This window comes from Oryctolagus cuniculus, chromosome 8 (genome assembly GCF_051225735.1).
Source record: "Oryctolagus cuniculus isolate XC-2025 breed Fujian yellow rabbit chromosome 8, ASM5122573v1, whole genome shotgun sequence".
NCBI lineage: Eukaryota > Metazoa > Chordata > Mammalia > Lagomorpha > Leporidae > Oryctolagus > Oryctolagus cuniculus.
In genome coordinates this window covers 21,097,828-21,111,491 of record NC_142874.1, presented here as the reverse complement: position 1 = coordinate 21,111,491, position 13,664 = coordinate 21,097,828, and the positions used below count along the sequence as shown (strand labels likewise).

Here is a 13,664-nt window from a genome sequence, read left to right as displayed (position 1 = left end):
CATGAAAATGTGAAGACATCCCCTGTTCATGAATTAGAAGAATTAACATTTAAATCTTCATATTCCCTAGGAAATCTACAGATTCAATGCAAGTCCTATCCAAATACCAATGACATTCTTTAAACTGTCAGAAAAAAAGCTTCTAACATTCATATGGAACCAGAGAAGGCCCAGAGAAGTCAAAGTGATCCTATACACACCTGGGGGCGTAACAATACTTGATTTCACAAAGTTATAGTAACTAAAATAGGATGAAACTGGCATGAAAATAGATACAAAGATCAATGAAAAGAGAAAAAAATATATAAATACAAACATACATACATAACAGCTACCTGATTTTTTGATGAAAATCCCGAAGTCTTTTCAATAAGTGGTGCTGACAATACTAGATAGACATATATAGAAGAATGAAATTAAATGCCTGTCTTTCACAACATATAAAAATCAACTCAGATGGATCAAAGACCCGAAAATACGAAATTGCTGGAATACAACATAGGGAGACACCTCTTAAAAGAGGCAGAGGCAATGACTTTTTGTTTAAAACCCCAGAAGTTCAGGTAGCAAAAGTAAAACTAGATCAAACTCTGAAGCTTCTGTACAGCAAAGAAAACAGTAACAGAGTGAATAAACCACCAATGGAAAGGGATAAAATACTTGCAAACTACTTACTTATCCAACAAAGGATTAATAGCCAGAATATCAGGAACTCAACAAATTCAAAATCAAGCATCCAATACAGTTAAGAAATGGGCACAAGGGGCCTAAAAAGACAATTCTCAAAAGAAAAAAAAAAAAGGAAATGACCAACAAATATATGAAAAAAACTATTACGAGCCATCAGAGAAATGAAAATAGGGGCCCACACTGCAGCATTCTAGGCTAAGCCTACGCCCACAGGGCTGGCGTTCCATGTGGGCACTGGTTCATGTCCTGGCTGTTCTTCTGATCCAGCTCTCTGCATATGGCCTTGGAAAGCAGTGGAAGATGGCCAAAGTGCTTGCGTCCCTGCAACCACCTGGGAAGAAGCTCCTGGCTCCTGGTTTTGGATGGGCTCAGCTCTCACCAATGTGGCCATCTGGGGACTGAACCAGTGTATGGAAGACCTTTGTGTGCCTACCTCTCTGTCTGTAACTCTGCCTCTCAAGTAAATCTTTTTTTTTTTTTAAAAAGAAGAAATGCAAATCAAAACCCCAAAAAGATATCACCTCATAACGCTAGAATGCCTATCAAAAAGAAAAAGTAAAAAATTCTAGCAAGGATATGGAGAAAGGAGAACTCTCCTATACTGAGTGTGGGAATCCAAATGAGTACAAGCACTGAGGAAAACACCGTGGAGATCTCTTAAAAACTAAGAATAGCACTGCCATATGACTCGACAATCTCAATACTCTGTATACATCCAAAAGACATGAAATCACTGGATCTAAGAGACACCTGCTCCACCATGATTACTGCAGCACTGTTAACAACGGCCAAATTATGGAATCAACCAACGAATCCATCATCTGATAAAGAGATCAAGAATTTGTTGAGTATCTACCAAATGGAATACTATTCAGCCATTTAAAAATGAAATCCTGTCCTTTGCAGCAAAATGTATGCAACTGGAGGATATCATGTTAAGTGAAAAAGGCCAGACACAGAAAGACAAATAACACGTGCACGGCTTCACATATGCAAGCTAAGAACCTGACTGCATAATGATGAATAAAGGATGGCAGGCACTGCGGCGGATGAAGGGAGTTTCGACGAGGGGCACAATATCAGAGTCGGATCAATGGAATAAGTTCCTATCGTTACACAGCACAGTGAGGAGACTAGCTCACAATAACCTAGTATATGTTACATGAACACACAGAAGAAATTCCAGGCCTTCTGTCATAAAATAGTGACAAAGAAAGGGAAATGCTGATCATCCCATTTTTCAACAGGACACAGTACAGGCATGCACCGAGACATCATCCTGTAGACCCTAGGTATGTGAAATTATTGCTAATGTCAAAATTTTCAGAAAACAGAACCATACCGTGCACCAGCAACACCACCACTGGGTACATGTCCCACAGAAAGGAACTAAGTGTAAGTAGTTCTGTGTATCTATAGCTCCGTGTCTGAAGCACCAGGGAGCAGTTCATACATCTACAGTCCCATGTTTGAAGCACATTTTCAGCCATGAAGGAAAAAGCAAGGAGCATCTGGTGTGCCCATCAACAACGATAATCACTTGCCTCTTGAAACAGCAGACCAATAAAACCCACCTGCCAAACGGCATGTGAGAGTAACCACTTCTCCAAATGCCACCGTGGGAGAAAAAGGAATGATTTAAGTTTTGTCTGCAAAGCAGACATTCCTGGGGGACTTTTCCAACTGGGTTGGATGGAATAGGAAAACCACAATCAGAACTCCAAATTGACAGGCATAAGATGTCCCCAAATCAGATATGCTCGGGAGCAGAAACTCATTCTCATACCACAGTCCCCACTAGGAGGGCAAGGATGCAGATAAAGTAGACTGCATTTCTGTCTCACTAAAAGGGAATAGTATCTTGGCAAACAAAATGAGCAGAGAGTTCATCAGACGAAGTGGTCAGGAGTTTGTTGTATATATGCAAAATGGAATACTATCCAGCCATTTGAAAAGAATGAAGTCCTGTCACTTGAAGCAAGAAGTATGGAACTGGAAGTAAGTGAAAACAATCCAGACACAGAAAGACAAATACTGTACCCACTCCCTCACAAACACAAGCTAAAAACAATCGGGGGCCAGTGCTGTGGCACGGTAGGTTAAGGCTCTGCCTGTGGTGCCAGAATCCCATGTGGGCACCGGTTCTTACCCCTGCTGCTCCTCTTCTGAACCAGCTCTCTGGTTATGGGTTGAGAAAGCAATGGAAGGTGGCCCTAGTGCTTGGGCCCCTACATCCACTTTGGGAGACCCACAAAAAGCTCCTGGCTCCTGGCTTTGAATTTGCTCTGCTGCAGCTGTTGCAGCCATTTGGGTAGTGAAGGAGCAGAAGGAAAACATCTCTCTGTCTCTCCCTCTCTCTGCAGCTCTGCCTTTCAAATAAAAATAAATAAATCTTTAAAATACACCAATCTGAATATATACTAATTAATAAAGGATGTAAGAGGTTGGAGGGAAAATGCAAGGAGTTTGGATGATGGGTACCAAGTCAGAGTAAGATCAAAGAAATAACTTCCTAATGTTACACAGAATAATGGAGAGGATAGCTCACAATAATGGAGTATGTGTTGTATGAACATACAGAAGAAATCCCAAGACTTCAATCATAAGTACTGACAAACAAAGGGAAATACTGATCACCCCATTTTTAATCAGGACACATTACAGACATGTACCAAAATATCATACAGCAGCCCTTAAGTAGGTACAATTATTGTTAACTTCAAAATTAAAAAAAAAATAACCTTCACATGAACTAGAAACTCCATTGCTGTGTATACACCAAATGGACAGGAACTAAGTATTTCAGATACTTTTGGTCCCATGTGTAATGCACCAGGGATGACGTACTTAGACTCTGATGACATTTTCAGCCACGAAGAAAGAAGCAAGGAGAAGTCTGGTGTTGGCTTACATAACAGGAAGCACGTGCCATTTGCTACAGCAGGTCAATAAAATCCACTTGCCAGGTAGCATGTGAATAATCACCACTCCAAGTGCAACCGTGCAACAAAGAGGAATGACAGTTTTGTCTACACAGCAGGTATTCCTTGGGAACTTCCACAACTGACGTGGATACAATAGGAAAGCTACAAGCTGAAATCCAAGTCGACAGGCCTATGATGTCCCAAATAACATAAGCCAGGGAGACTCCACTATGAAAGCAAGGATGCAGATAATACATAGTGCGGTTTTGCTACATTAAAAGGCAGTAGAATTTTGGCAATCAAAATAGCTGAGAGTTGGTCAGTGAGGTTAGGCCCATAGCACAGATATCAACAGTGTCCCACCAAAGGGGGTACTCCAATGTAAGGGTATGGACTATCCAGTTTGAGGCCACACAAAGGCCACTAGCAATTGGTGATGTCCCAAGAATTGGTGGACATGTGAATTTCAAGATGGCCTTGAGTGAGGGTGGGCTGCTCAAGGACCAGTAGGATGATCACACGTTCTGCCCACTTCCATCTAACTTGAGATTCCCAGTGGCTGGAGGCCAGGACACAGCTCATGATGCTGAGTGAGGTAGTCCAAACTCTCTGTGAGTCAAACAGTAGTGTCACTAAAAGCTCACAGCTAAGTTCAAGTCCTTTACCCATGTGAGCCTCAGAACCACAAACTATCCGCCAAGGTGCAGCCTTGTGGGTGACTGGTGAGATAGGTGGGTCTTAGGGTTCACTAGAGGTGAGGATGTTGGTGTTATCACAAAGTGAAAATGTGCTGGGCTTCCTTGGTTGAAACCGAGTCACTGAGGAGAAGGAGTTATATGGGGATTTGCTGAGGAATTTTTCTGAATTCCTTTTTCAAAACGTAGACCAAAAATTTGAGGTTGCAAGCTCTCACCTCCTATGGGACTAAGGTCCACACTGACTGGCACAAGGCGTCAGATGCTGATGTTTGAGGCCCATTTTTCCTCCTCCTCTTGATTATCAGTTGAAACAACGTCCTCAACATAGTGTCACAGGTGGATGCTAGATGACAACTGAAGGCCAGCCAGAGCCTGTTAACACAGACCACGAGCCCTGGGGGACCAGAGGCAGCCCACAGAAGTCTCAGAAAGGTGCAGTGTTGGCCTTCAAGTTAAAAAGTAAATGGCCCCAAATCTCCACCGGACACAATAAAATGCTTGCCACACCAATAATGGCAAAATTCTCAGGGGCAGCCTGGTAATGTCAAGTAAGGCGAATTCAAAGCGAGGCATGACCTTCTTGAGGTCGTGGTAATCTGCAGGATGCCTCCAATCCTATCCTCCAGCTTTGAGAAGGTGCTTGATGAGTGGGTTAATAGATGACTCAGCGTATTTCAGACAATACTTCTACTACGTCAGGGACAGCTATGCCAATTCCCCACTTGTCTTGCCTGAGTGGCTATTTTAGGGTGCTGACAATATAGGGAGGTGTGTGGTAAATGTCCAGGCTCTAGGCAAGCATGCCACATCAGTACAAAAGACTTGGGCTTGATCTAGGTGAAGAACAGAAGTGTTAGGCTGTCCATACCAAGGAACAGAAATGACAGCTGAGCAGTGGGCAGAAGCAACACAAGGACTCATGGGAAGAGGTTGGGTCCTGTCTTAATGATGGCCATGGCAGTCGACCCAAGGGCATGTCCTCTCCATAGTCTGTCAATGAATATTGCTGGGCAGATGCACTCTACTGGGAAAGATCACAATGCCGTAGGAGTTAGTGCCCAATGATCCACAAGGCTCTATAATGTGACCCTGCTACACGGTGGTTGCCATCCATAAAGTTGCCTGGTGATGACAGCTTACCTTCGTGTGCAGAAGAAGCCTACCATTGTTGAATCTCTGGTGGTCTTCTGTCTAGAAGGCATCCGTGGTGTCCAGAGGGTCTGGAGAAACTCATGAGACTTGCCTGAAGTGAGCCAGTAGGCAGCAGTGCAGCCTGCAAAGCCATTGGCTTTGTTGTTGATGCTCAGAATAGGTCCCATCATGTACACAATGGATCAGAGCAAGTCAGAGAGCACCACATTCGATTACATAGCACTGGACTGCAGGGAGATGTTGAACGAAACTCTGGCTGTGAACACTCTACGTGTCCACCTTGCTATTTCCCAGGATGCGCAGCGTTTGCATAGCTTGATGAACTTCTGAAGTGGACACCAACAGGGCCAGAAATTTTGCTTGGTCCTGTGGTGGGACCGCTCTTACAAATAACGATGGGAATGCTGACGTTGTGGAACTGCAGGTAAGGCGTCAGCTAACAAAGCTTCCATTTCATATTGTAGTGCTGGGTCATGCCCCGGCTGCTATGCTTCCACTCCAGCTTCCTCCTAAGGTGCAAGGAAAGACAGTGGATCCTGTCTGAAGATCTCAGGCCTCTGCAACCCATGTAGGAGAAGAAGATGGAGTTCCTGCTCCTGGCTTCACCTTGGCTAATCTGTAGCTGACGCAGCCATTTGGAGAGCGAGGTAGTGGATTGGACAATATCCCGATATCTCTCCCTCCATAATGTTTTTTTTTTTTTTTCCAAATAAAAAATCATTACAATATAACAATAGCCAAGGAACTGAGACAGAGTTGTTAAGATGCCATTTGGGTTATCAACGCCCCATATCAGAGTGCCTGGATTTCCGTACAATCTTCTTGCAGTCCAGTTTCCTGCTAATGTACACTCTGATGGGTAGCAGGCATTGGGTCAGATACTTAGGTCTCCTCCACCCCCGTGAGAGAAGTGGATGGAGCTCTTGGCTTCCGACTTTGGCCTAGCCCTTCCATAATGTTTGCAGGCTCCGGGGTTGAGGCCAACAGATGGAAACATTTTTCTCTATCTCACACTGCCATTCTAATAAATTAGAATATAAACGCATCAATACATTGTATTTGGCATGGCAATTAAAGACATCATCTTTGGTGCCAGCATCCCATTACAGAGTAATTACAGAGGATCAACACCTGGTCGTGCATTCAAATCCAGGTTCCTGCTTATGTATACCCTGGGAAACAACAGAGGATGGCTCAGATATTTGGGCCCTTGCCACTCAAGTGGAGTGATCCAGCCAATGGGAAATTTGTCTTCTTGTCTTTCAATGAAACAATGAATAACGCTTAAGCAAATGAATAAATAATTCCACTGGGTCCAAGGTACCTTGTATGGGACTGTCCTACGGGCAGCTTTGCCATTCAGGAGTGGGGGCTGCACATAGTCGCTGAAGAATGCCTAACAGCCTCAGTAGCTCTCTTTTTTTCTTAATTGTACGCCATACACGGAAATATAGAGGCTCCTTCTGTAGTGTGGTGTTTAACATGCTCTGGACACCCACTGCAGTAGAAAAAGGGACAGTTTATGGTCACCCTCTGTGCAAACATGACGCCATCTGTTTGTGCTTTCCAGACAAGTCGGACAGGATCTTGATGTAGTTCCGTGAGAGCTGCCAGCTGCCAACTCTGTTGCCCGGTGATTTATAGACTACTTCCTGTCAGGAACACGGCAAGGTTGCCCTTCTCAATGCGTCCCTGTCCAGTCTTTGAGCAGGCTTTGTGTCTCCATCCACAGCAAGGTGTGTACCTCTATGTGGACTTCCTTGGTGTCTGAGATACGGCACTTCACCATCTGAGACAGCTGCAGAGGAGGCAACTACTTTCTTACATGTCCTGGGTGGTGCCTGGCAGCATGTGAGGGGCAGCCGGCAGTCATCTGGTGCAGCCAGACTCACCATCTCACAGCACACAAGACTCTGCATCACCCAGGTGCAGGTACAAATGTCTGAAATGATCCCATGAGATCATGTTACTTATATGCTGCGGACAGCAACACTCAGCACACAACCTTGTAAGAAGCCTCACTGTCTCACTGGGAGTCGGGGGGGCACAGAAAGCAGTGATAAACCAATGGGTGAACCCATGCACTTCATCAGCAATGTCAGTCCACAAGTCTGCCAGGTACTACTCTAATTCCCCCATGGCAAACAACAGAGAAATTTTCCACAGGTAAACTTTTAAGCCTCTATGACATGCTCTTATATTCATAACATGAAATATTCCTCAACACAACTATTAACAATAACTGAATTCAACAACATTGTAGAATACATGATGTTGTGCATGGAAAAATCTAAACACTCCACCAAAAAATGCTTCAAGATGAAAAACCAATTCAGTAAAGTCACAGGTTACATAATCAACATACAAAATACAGTAGCTTCTTTATATTCTAATAACCAACTTGCCAAAAATGAAATTTAAACATTAATCCCATACATAATAGGGACAAAAATAAAACATTTAGGAATAAATGTACCCAAATAAGTAAAAAGATATCTACAATGAAAATTCTAAAACATTGAAGAAATAAATCATCAAGGACTCCCAAAATGGAAAAAAATAGAACTTGCTCATGGATTGCAAGAATTAGTATAATTAAAATACCTATAAAGCAACCTACAAGTTAAATGAAATTCCTATCAAACACCAATGACATTTTTTTTACAGAATGAGAAAATAATCCTAAATTCCATAAGAAATCACAAAATATCAATAACAGCCAAAATGATCCTTAGCAAAATAAAAAAATCAACTTGGACATGTCAGAATACCAGACTTCAAAGCTTACTACAAAGCTATAGCAATCAAAGCAGCATGATCATGGAAAATTAATTAATTAATTAATTAATCCACACAGGGAGAGCCAACTGATTTTTCATGAAAGTGCCCAGACTATACATTGGAAAAAAGTACAATCTATTCAGTAAATGGTGCTGGCAAAACTGGATGCATATATGTAGAACTGAATATTACAGAACCATAAAAAAATTAAAACGCTGTTATTTCTATCAAAATCGTTGCAACTGAAGGACTTCACGCTCAGTGAAATTATCCAGACACAGTAAGACAAATATTAGATGTTCTCCTTTATATATGGGAGCTAAAATTTTCTTTTAAAAAATGAGAAAACAACAAAAAATACAAAAAAGAAAATAATGCCTCTGTGTATCAGTATTGCTGCAAATACAGTTTTGTCACACTTTCTTTTATATCTTTGTCAAACAAATTCTTAAGAATGATATGCTGGCCGGTGCCGTGGCTCAATAGGCTAATCCTCCACCTGAGGCGCCAGCACACCGTGGGTTCTAGTCCCGGTCCGGGCGCCGGATTCTGTCCCGGTTGCCCCTCTTCCAGGCCAGCTCTCTGCTATGGCCCAGGAGTGCAGTGGAGGATGGCCCGGGTGCTTGGGCCCTGCACCCGCATGGGAGACCAGGAGAAGCACCTGGCTCCTGGCTTCGGATCAGGATCAGCGTGATGCACCGGCCACAGCGCGACGGCCGTGGCAGCCACTGGAGGGTGAACCAACAGCAAAAAGAAAGACCTTTCTCTCTCCTCTCTCTCTATCCACTCTGCCTGTCCAAAAAAAAAAAAAAAAAAAAAAAAAAAAGAGAGAGAGAGAAAAGAATGATATGCTACTATTATAATTTTAATAATTCATGATCGTTTTAAAATTTACTGTGTATGAGCGCAGCTGACATTTTTATACAAACCTCTGATTTAATAAATATAAATCTCGTAAGCACACCTTTTGGATTATAGTCATTCTTCCCCCCATACCCTCCCTCCCACCCACAAACCATCCCAACTCCTACTCCCTCTTCCATCCCATTCTTCATTGAGATTCATTTTTAATTATCTTTACATACAGAAGATCAACTCTATACAAAGTAAAGATTTCAACAGACTGCACCCACACAGACACACAAAGTTGAAAGTACTGTTTGAGGACTAGTTTTACCGTTAATTCTCATAGTACAACACCTTAAGGACATAGGTCCTACATGGGGAGCACGTGCACAGCGACACCTGTTGTTGATGTAACAACTGACACTCTTATATTTGACATCAGTGAGCACCCTAGGCTCTTGGTCATGAGCTGCCAAGGCTATGGAAGCCTCTTGAGTCCACAAACTCCAACATGATTTAGACAAGGCCATAATCAAAGTGGAAGTTCTCTCCTTCCTTCAGAGATAGGTACTGACCGCTCTGACAGCCCTTCCTTTCTCCTGGGATCTTACTCCCAGAGATCTTTCATGTGGGTGACTTTTTGCCACAGTGTCTCAGCTTTCCATGCCTGGAATGCTCTCATGGGCTTTTTAGCCAGATCCGAATGCCTTAACGGCTGACTCTGAGCTAGAGTGCTGTTCAGGGTATTTGTCATTCTATGAGTCTGCTGTGTGGCCTGCTTCCCATGTTGGATCATTCTCTCCTTTTTAATTCTATTACTATTAGCAGACACTTGGTCTTATTTATGTGATCCCTTTGACACTTAATGCCATCTTACTAGTTAAAGTGATCAATTCGAGTATACAACTGATCCTAAAGATGGGACTTCGTTTGTTTGATAATTTTTATGGCCCTTGCCTATATTCTTCCTTACTAGCTGAACTCTTTATGAGTGAAATATAAAGCTCTTAGGAGGCAAGTTAAAAAAAATACACTATTTCAAAAATAATAAAAGATTTAAAGAGAATGACAAGCCCTTACTTTCTAAATTTTTGGTTTGTTAAGAATAGTATACAAACTGCAATGTCTCTGTAGGGATTCTCAAAATCCAATAAAATCTCAATTATGAAAAAAAGCTTATCTCGTATTCATTGTATTGCTCTGATGCTATTCAATTTCACATACACGTGAAAACATACTACCATTTTCTTAATTAAAGGAAACAATCTAAAATAAATATTCATCACCAACTTAAAATGCAGCATAATAGCCTTTTGACTGAGCACGTCAAGAAAGAACCATTCAGTCATTTACAGGTTATGTTTTTGTATTGATTAACCTTTTTCAAATACCATAATATTAGTTGTGACATTAATCATTTAAAACCCCTTAACCTTATACACCAAGTAACATGTTGGTATTTTTACTTACATTTTATCCACAAGAGTTGTACATATGTATGGGCTAGTGTGACATTTCAATACTTATATAAAATTTGTACTGATCAAATCTACATTTCTCTTTGGACATTATTTTACGCTTAGAGCCTTGAGCTCGTGTACTTGGTTTGCTAATAAAAGATCTAACAGAGATTACTGTGAGCTACACACAGCCCACTGTGTGACTTTAGGAAATGACTCAATGATCTACTGCCACTAGGATACAGCATCATCCGTAAACCCTTTTTTCCACCTCGTTTTAATATCGCAACTGGTTTCAAAAGCAAAACACAGAGAAACAATAAAGGGGAGAGGGGGAGAGACAAAGAGAGAAAGATACCCACCCGTCTAGCAGTTCATTACCCAAATGCCCACAAGGGCTGATCTGACCCAGGCTGAGCTGGGAGATGGTCTCCAAGGTGGTAGCAAGAATCCCACTACTTAAACCATCACTGCTGCCACTGGTATCCTGAGCATTGTCTTTCCCACTAGGCCAAACATCCATCCTTCAAAAAACTCTGACATAGCCTCATATAGCCCTGGCTTCCAGAGGAGGAGGCCACAGTCCCCTGTCTTGACCCCATCACTGCATGGTCTCCTACTCCCCAATCACCACACATGCCCCCATGTGTGCCTCCCACAACCTCCCTAACTTCAACCAGCCCACTGTCTTCTCTGGCATAAGGGCCACATCATAATACAGCTTCAGATATCTGTATGTGGATACTCAGTTTGGTTCTGCCTGAGATATGGGTACCCGGGTCTGCTGAGTGTACACTTAACAACCCCAGTGTGCAATGAGGCCCATTGTCACCTGGGGACCTAGTACCACAGATAGAACAGAACATCAGAGCACTGAAGCTAGGACGGCGGCACGGGACTCAGACCACGAGCCAGCAGTAAGGGCCAACCTGGCTTCTGCCAGCTTCTGCCAAGCTCCTGCTCAACTCCAGCCACAGCATCTGGTTAAACGGATCCAACGGAAGACACTGGGAACCCTGGCCCACCAGGGCTGCCAAACATGCAGTCACTGGACGTAAGGGCCCACATCTGAGGCAGAAGCAACCTAGCTATCCACATGTCCAAAACTGAAACTGTGGCACGGCACTGTCACACCACATATTAAAATCAACTCAGAATGAACTGAGAGTCCACACAGAAGATCTGAACCCTTACAACTTATAAAATAGAAAAATCCTTGACATTAGCCTCAAGAGTGGTTGCTCATGTGTTAACAATTAAGCACATGAGCAAATAAAAGGAAATGAAACTACAACAAACTAGTAAAGCAAGGATCAATGAAATGAAAAGGCAAACCAATGAATAGGAGAGAATGTTAGCAAACCAGATGTGCGATCAAGGGAGTAATACAAGGAATGTGCACCACTAAGAAGCAAAGAATACAATTAAAAAGGGACAAAGGACTGAATCAATGTTTTCCAGCAAAGACATACAATGTACCCAGTGGGTATGTGAAAAAGTTCTGAACATTGCTAACATCAGCAAAATGCAAATCAAGATGACAATGGTTATTATCTCCTATCTGTTAAATGGCTACTGTTAAAAAGCTAAAAGATAACAAGTATTGGGCACAACATAGAGAAAACGAACACACATTATTGGAGGGAAGGTACACTGTACCGTCCATTATGAAAAACAATATGGAAGTTCCTCAAATACAATTTAAAAAGGAACAACCTTTATTGACCATGAATCCAAAAGAAAATCACCATCTCAATGAACTGTCTGCACCCCCACATCACTTCAGCATCATTCACAATTGCACGATATGGAAATAATCCAAATGTTTGCTGATGGACCCATAAGGAAAAATGGGATACACACACAGTGGCATCCTCGCCAAACCTTAAAAAGAAAGGAAATATTACTACTTGTCACAGATGGATCCAAAAGTATGGAACTATAGGACATGACCATGAGGGAAACAAGACACACAGAAATGAGCACTACTACACGATCACACTTCCATGTGGAATATACAAAGTCCAACTAACACAGTCAGAGAGCAGGATGGTGTCTGTGATGAACTGGGAGCATGAAACTGAAGAGAGGGCAGTCAAACGATACAAACATATGGTGATGGGGCTGGAGCTGGGGTGTAAAAAAAAGCCTGAGCCTCCACCGGCACTGCCAGCATCGCGTATAAGCACCAGACCAGGTCCCAAGTGCTCCACTTACCATTCCCCTCCCCGCTAACGTGCCTGGGAAAGCACTAGAAGATGACCCAAGGACGTGGGCCCCAGTGCCAAAGTGGGAGACCTGGGGCAGAGCCCTGCCACTGAGGACATCTGAGGAGGGAAATAATGCATGAGATGAGATATCCCTCATCCTCTCGCTCACCCTGTCTGTCTCTGCCTTACTCTCTTTATCCCTCTCTCCCCTTTTCTCTGTTTCCTGCCTTTCAAAAGAAATGTACAGGGGTCGGCACCGTGGCTCACTAGGTTAATCCTCCACCTGCGACGCCCGGCATCCCATATGGGCACCGGTTCTAGTCCCGGTTGCCCCTCTTCCAGTCCAGCTCTCTGCTGTGGCCAGGGAGTGCAGTGGAGGATGGCCCAAGTGCTTGGGCCCTGTACCCCACGGGAGACCAGGAGAAGTACCTGGCTCCTGCCATTGGATCAGCGCAGCACGCCAGCCGCGGCGGCCATTGGAGGGTGAACCAACGGCAAAAGGAAGACCTTTCTCTCTCTCTCTCTCTCTCTCTCTCTGTCACTGTCACTGTCACTGTCCACTCTGCCTGTCAAAAAAAAAAAAAAAAGCATAGGAGTGTCAATGAGAGGGCAGGTACGGTAGAAGAATTACTGCTACCAATAAATACAGCTGCTAAAGCTGCAATTATTGAATGCATAAAGTATGTATACCTTAAATAAAAGTTGTCTGGGAAAATACATAAAGAAATAAAATTTGAAAAAGTTACAAAACACGGTAAAAGTGATAAATTTGTTAAGTGGCCTCATTGTACTAATCCTTTCATAGTGTACTGTAAGTACCAGGAGAGTCGAACGGTCTGTGTGAAAATGCAATATGCAGATCAGACTCACATCGAAACACAGAGAACGTGCCTTGAATAGATA

At 43.0% G+C, this 13,664-nt stretch overlaps 1 protein-coding gene across 3 annotated transcripts in view; it reads right to left on the bottom strand.

The window, feature by feature from the left end:
* The window catches only part of LOC149124896 (uncharacterized), a 37,875-nt gene that overhangs the window by 12,284 nt on the left and 11,927 nt on the right, over positions 1 to 13,664 (bottom strand). The window contains exon 4 of one of the 3 annotated variants that reach the window (XM_089302128.1): positions 2,600 to 7,406. The exons of the other annotated variants lie outside the window; for them this stretch is intronic. The gene's annotated coding sequence lies outside the window, so the exon portion shown is untranslated. Of the gene's footprint in view, positions 1 to 2,599; positions 7,407 to 13,664 lie in introns of those variants that run through there. 3 annotated transcript variants of the gene reach the window in all.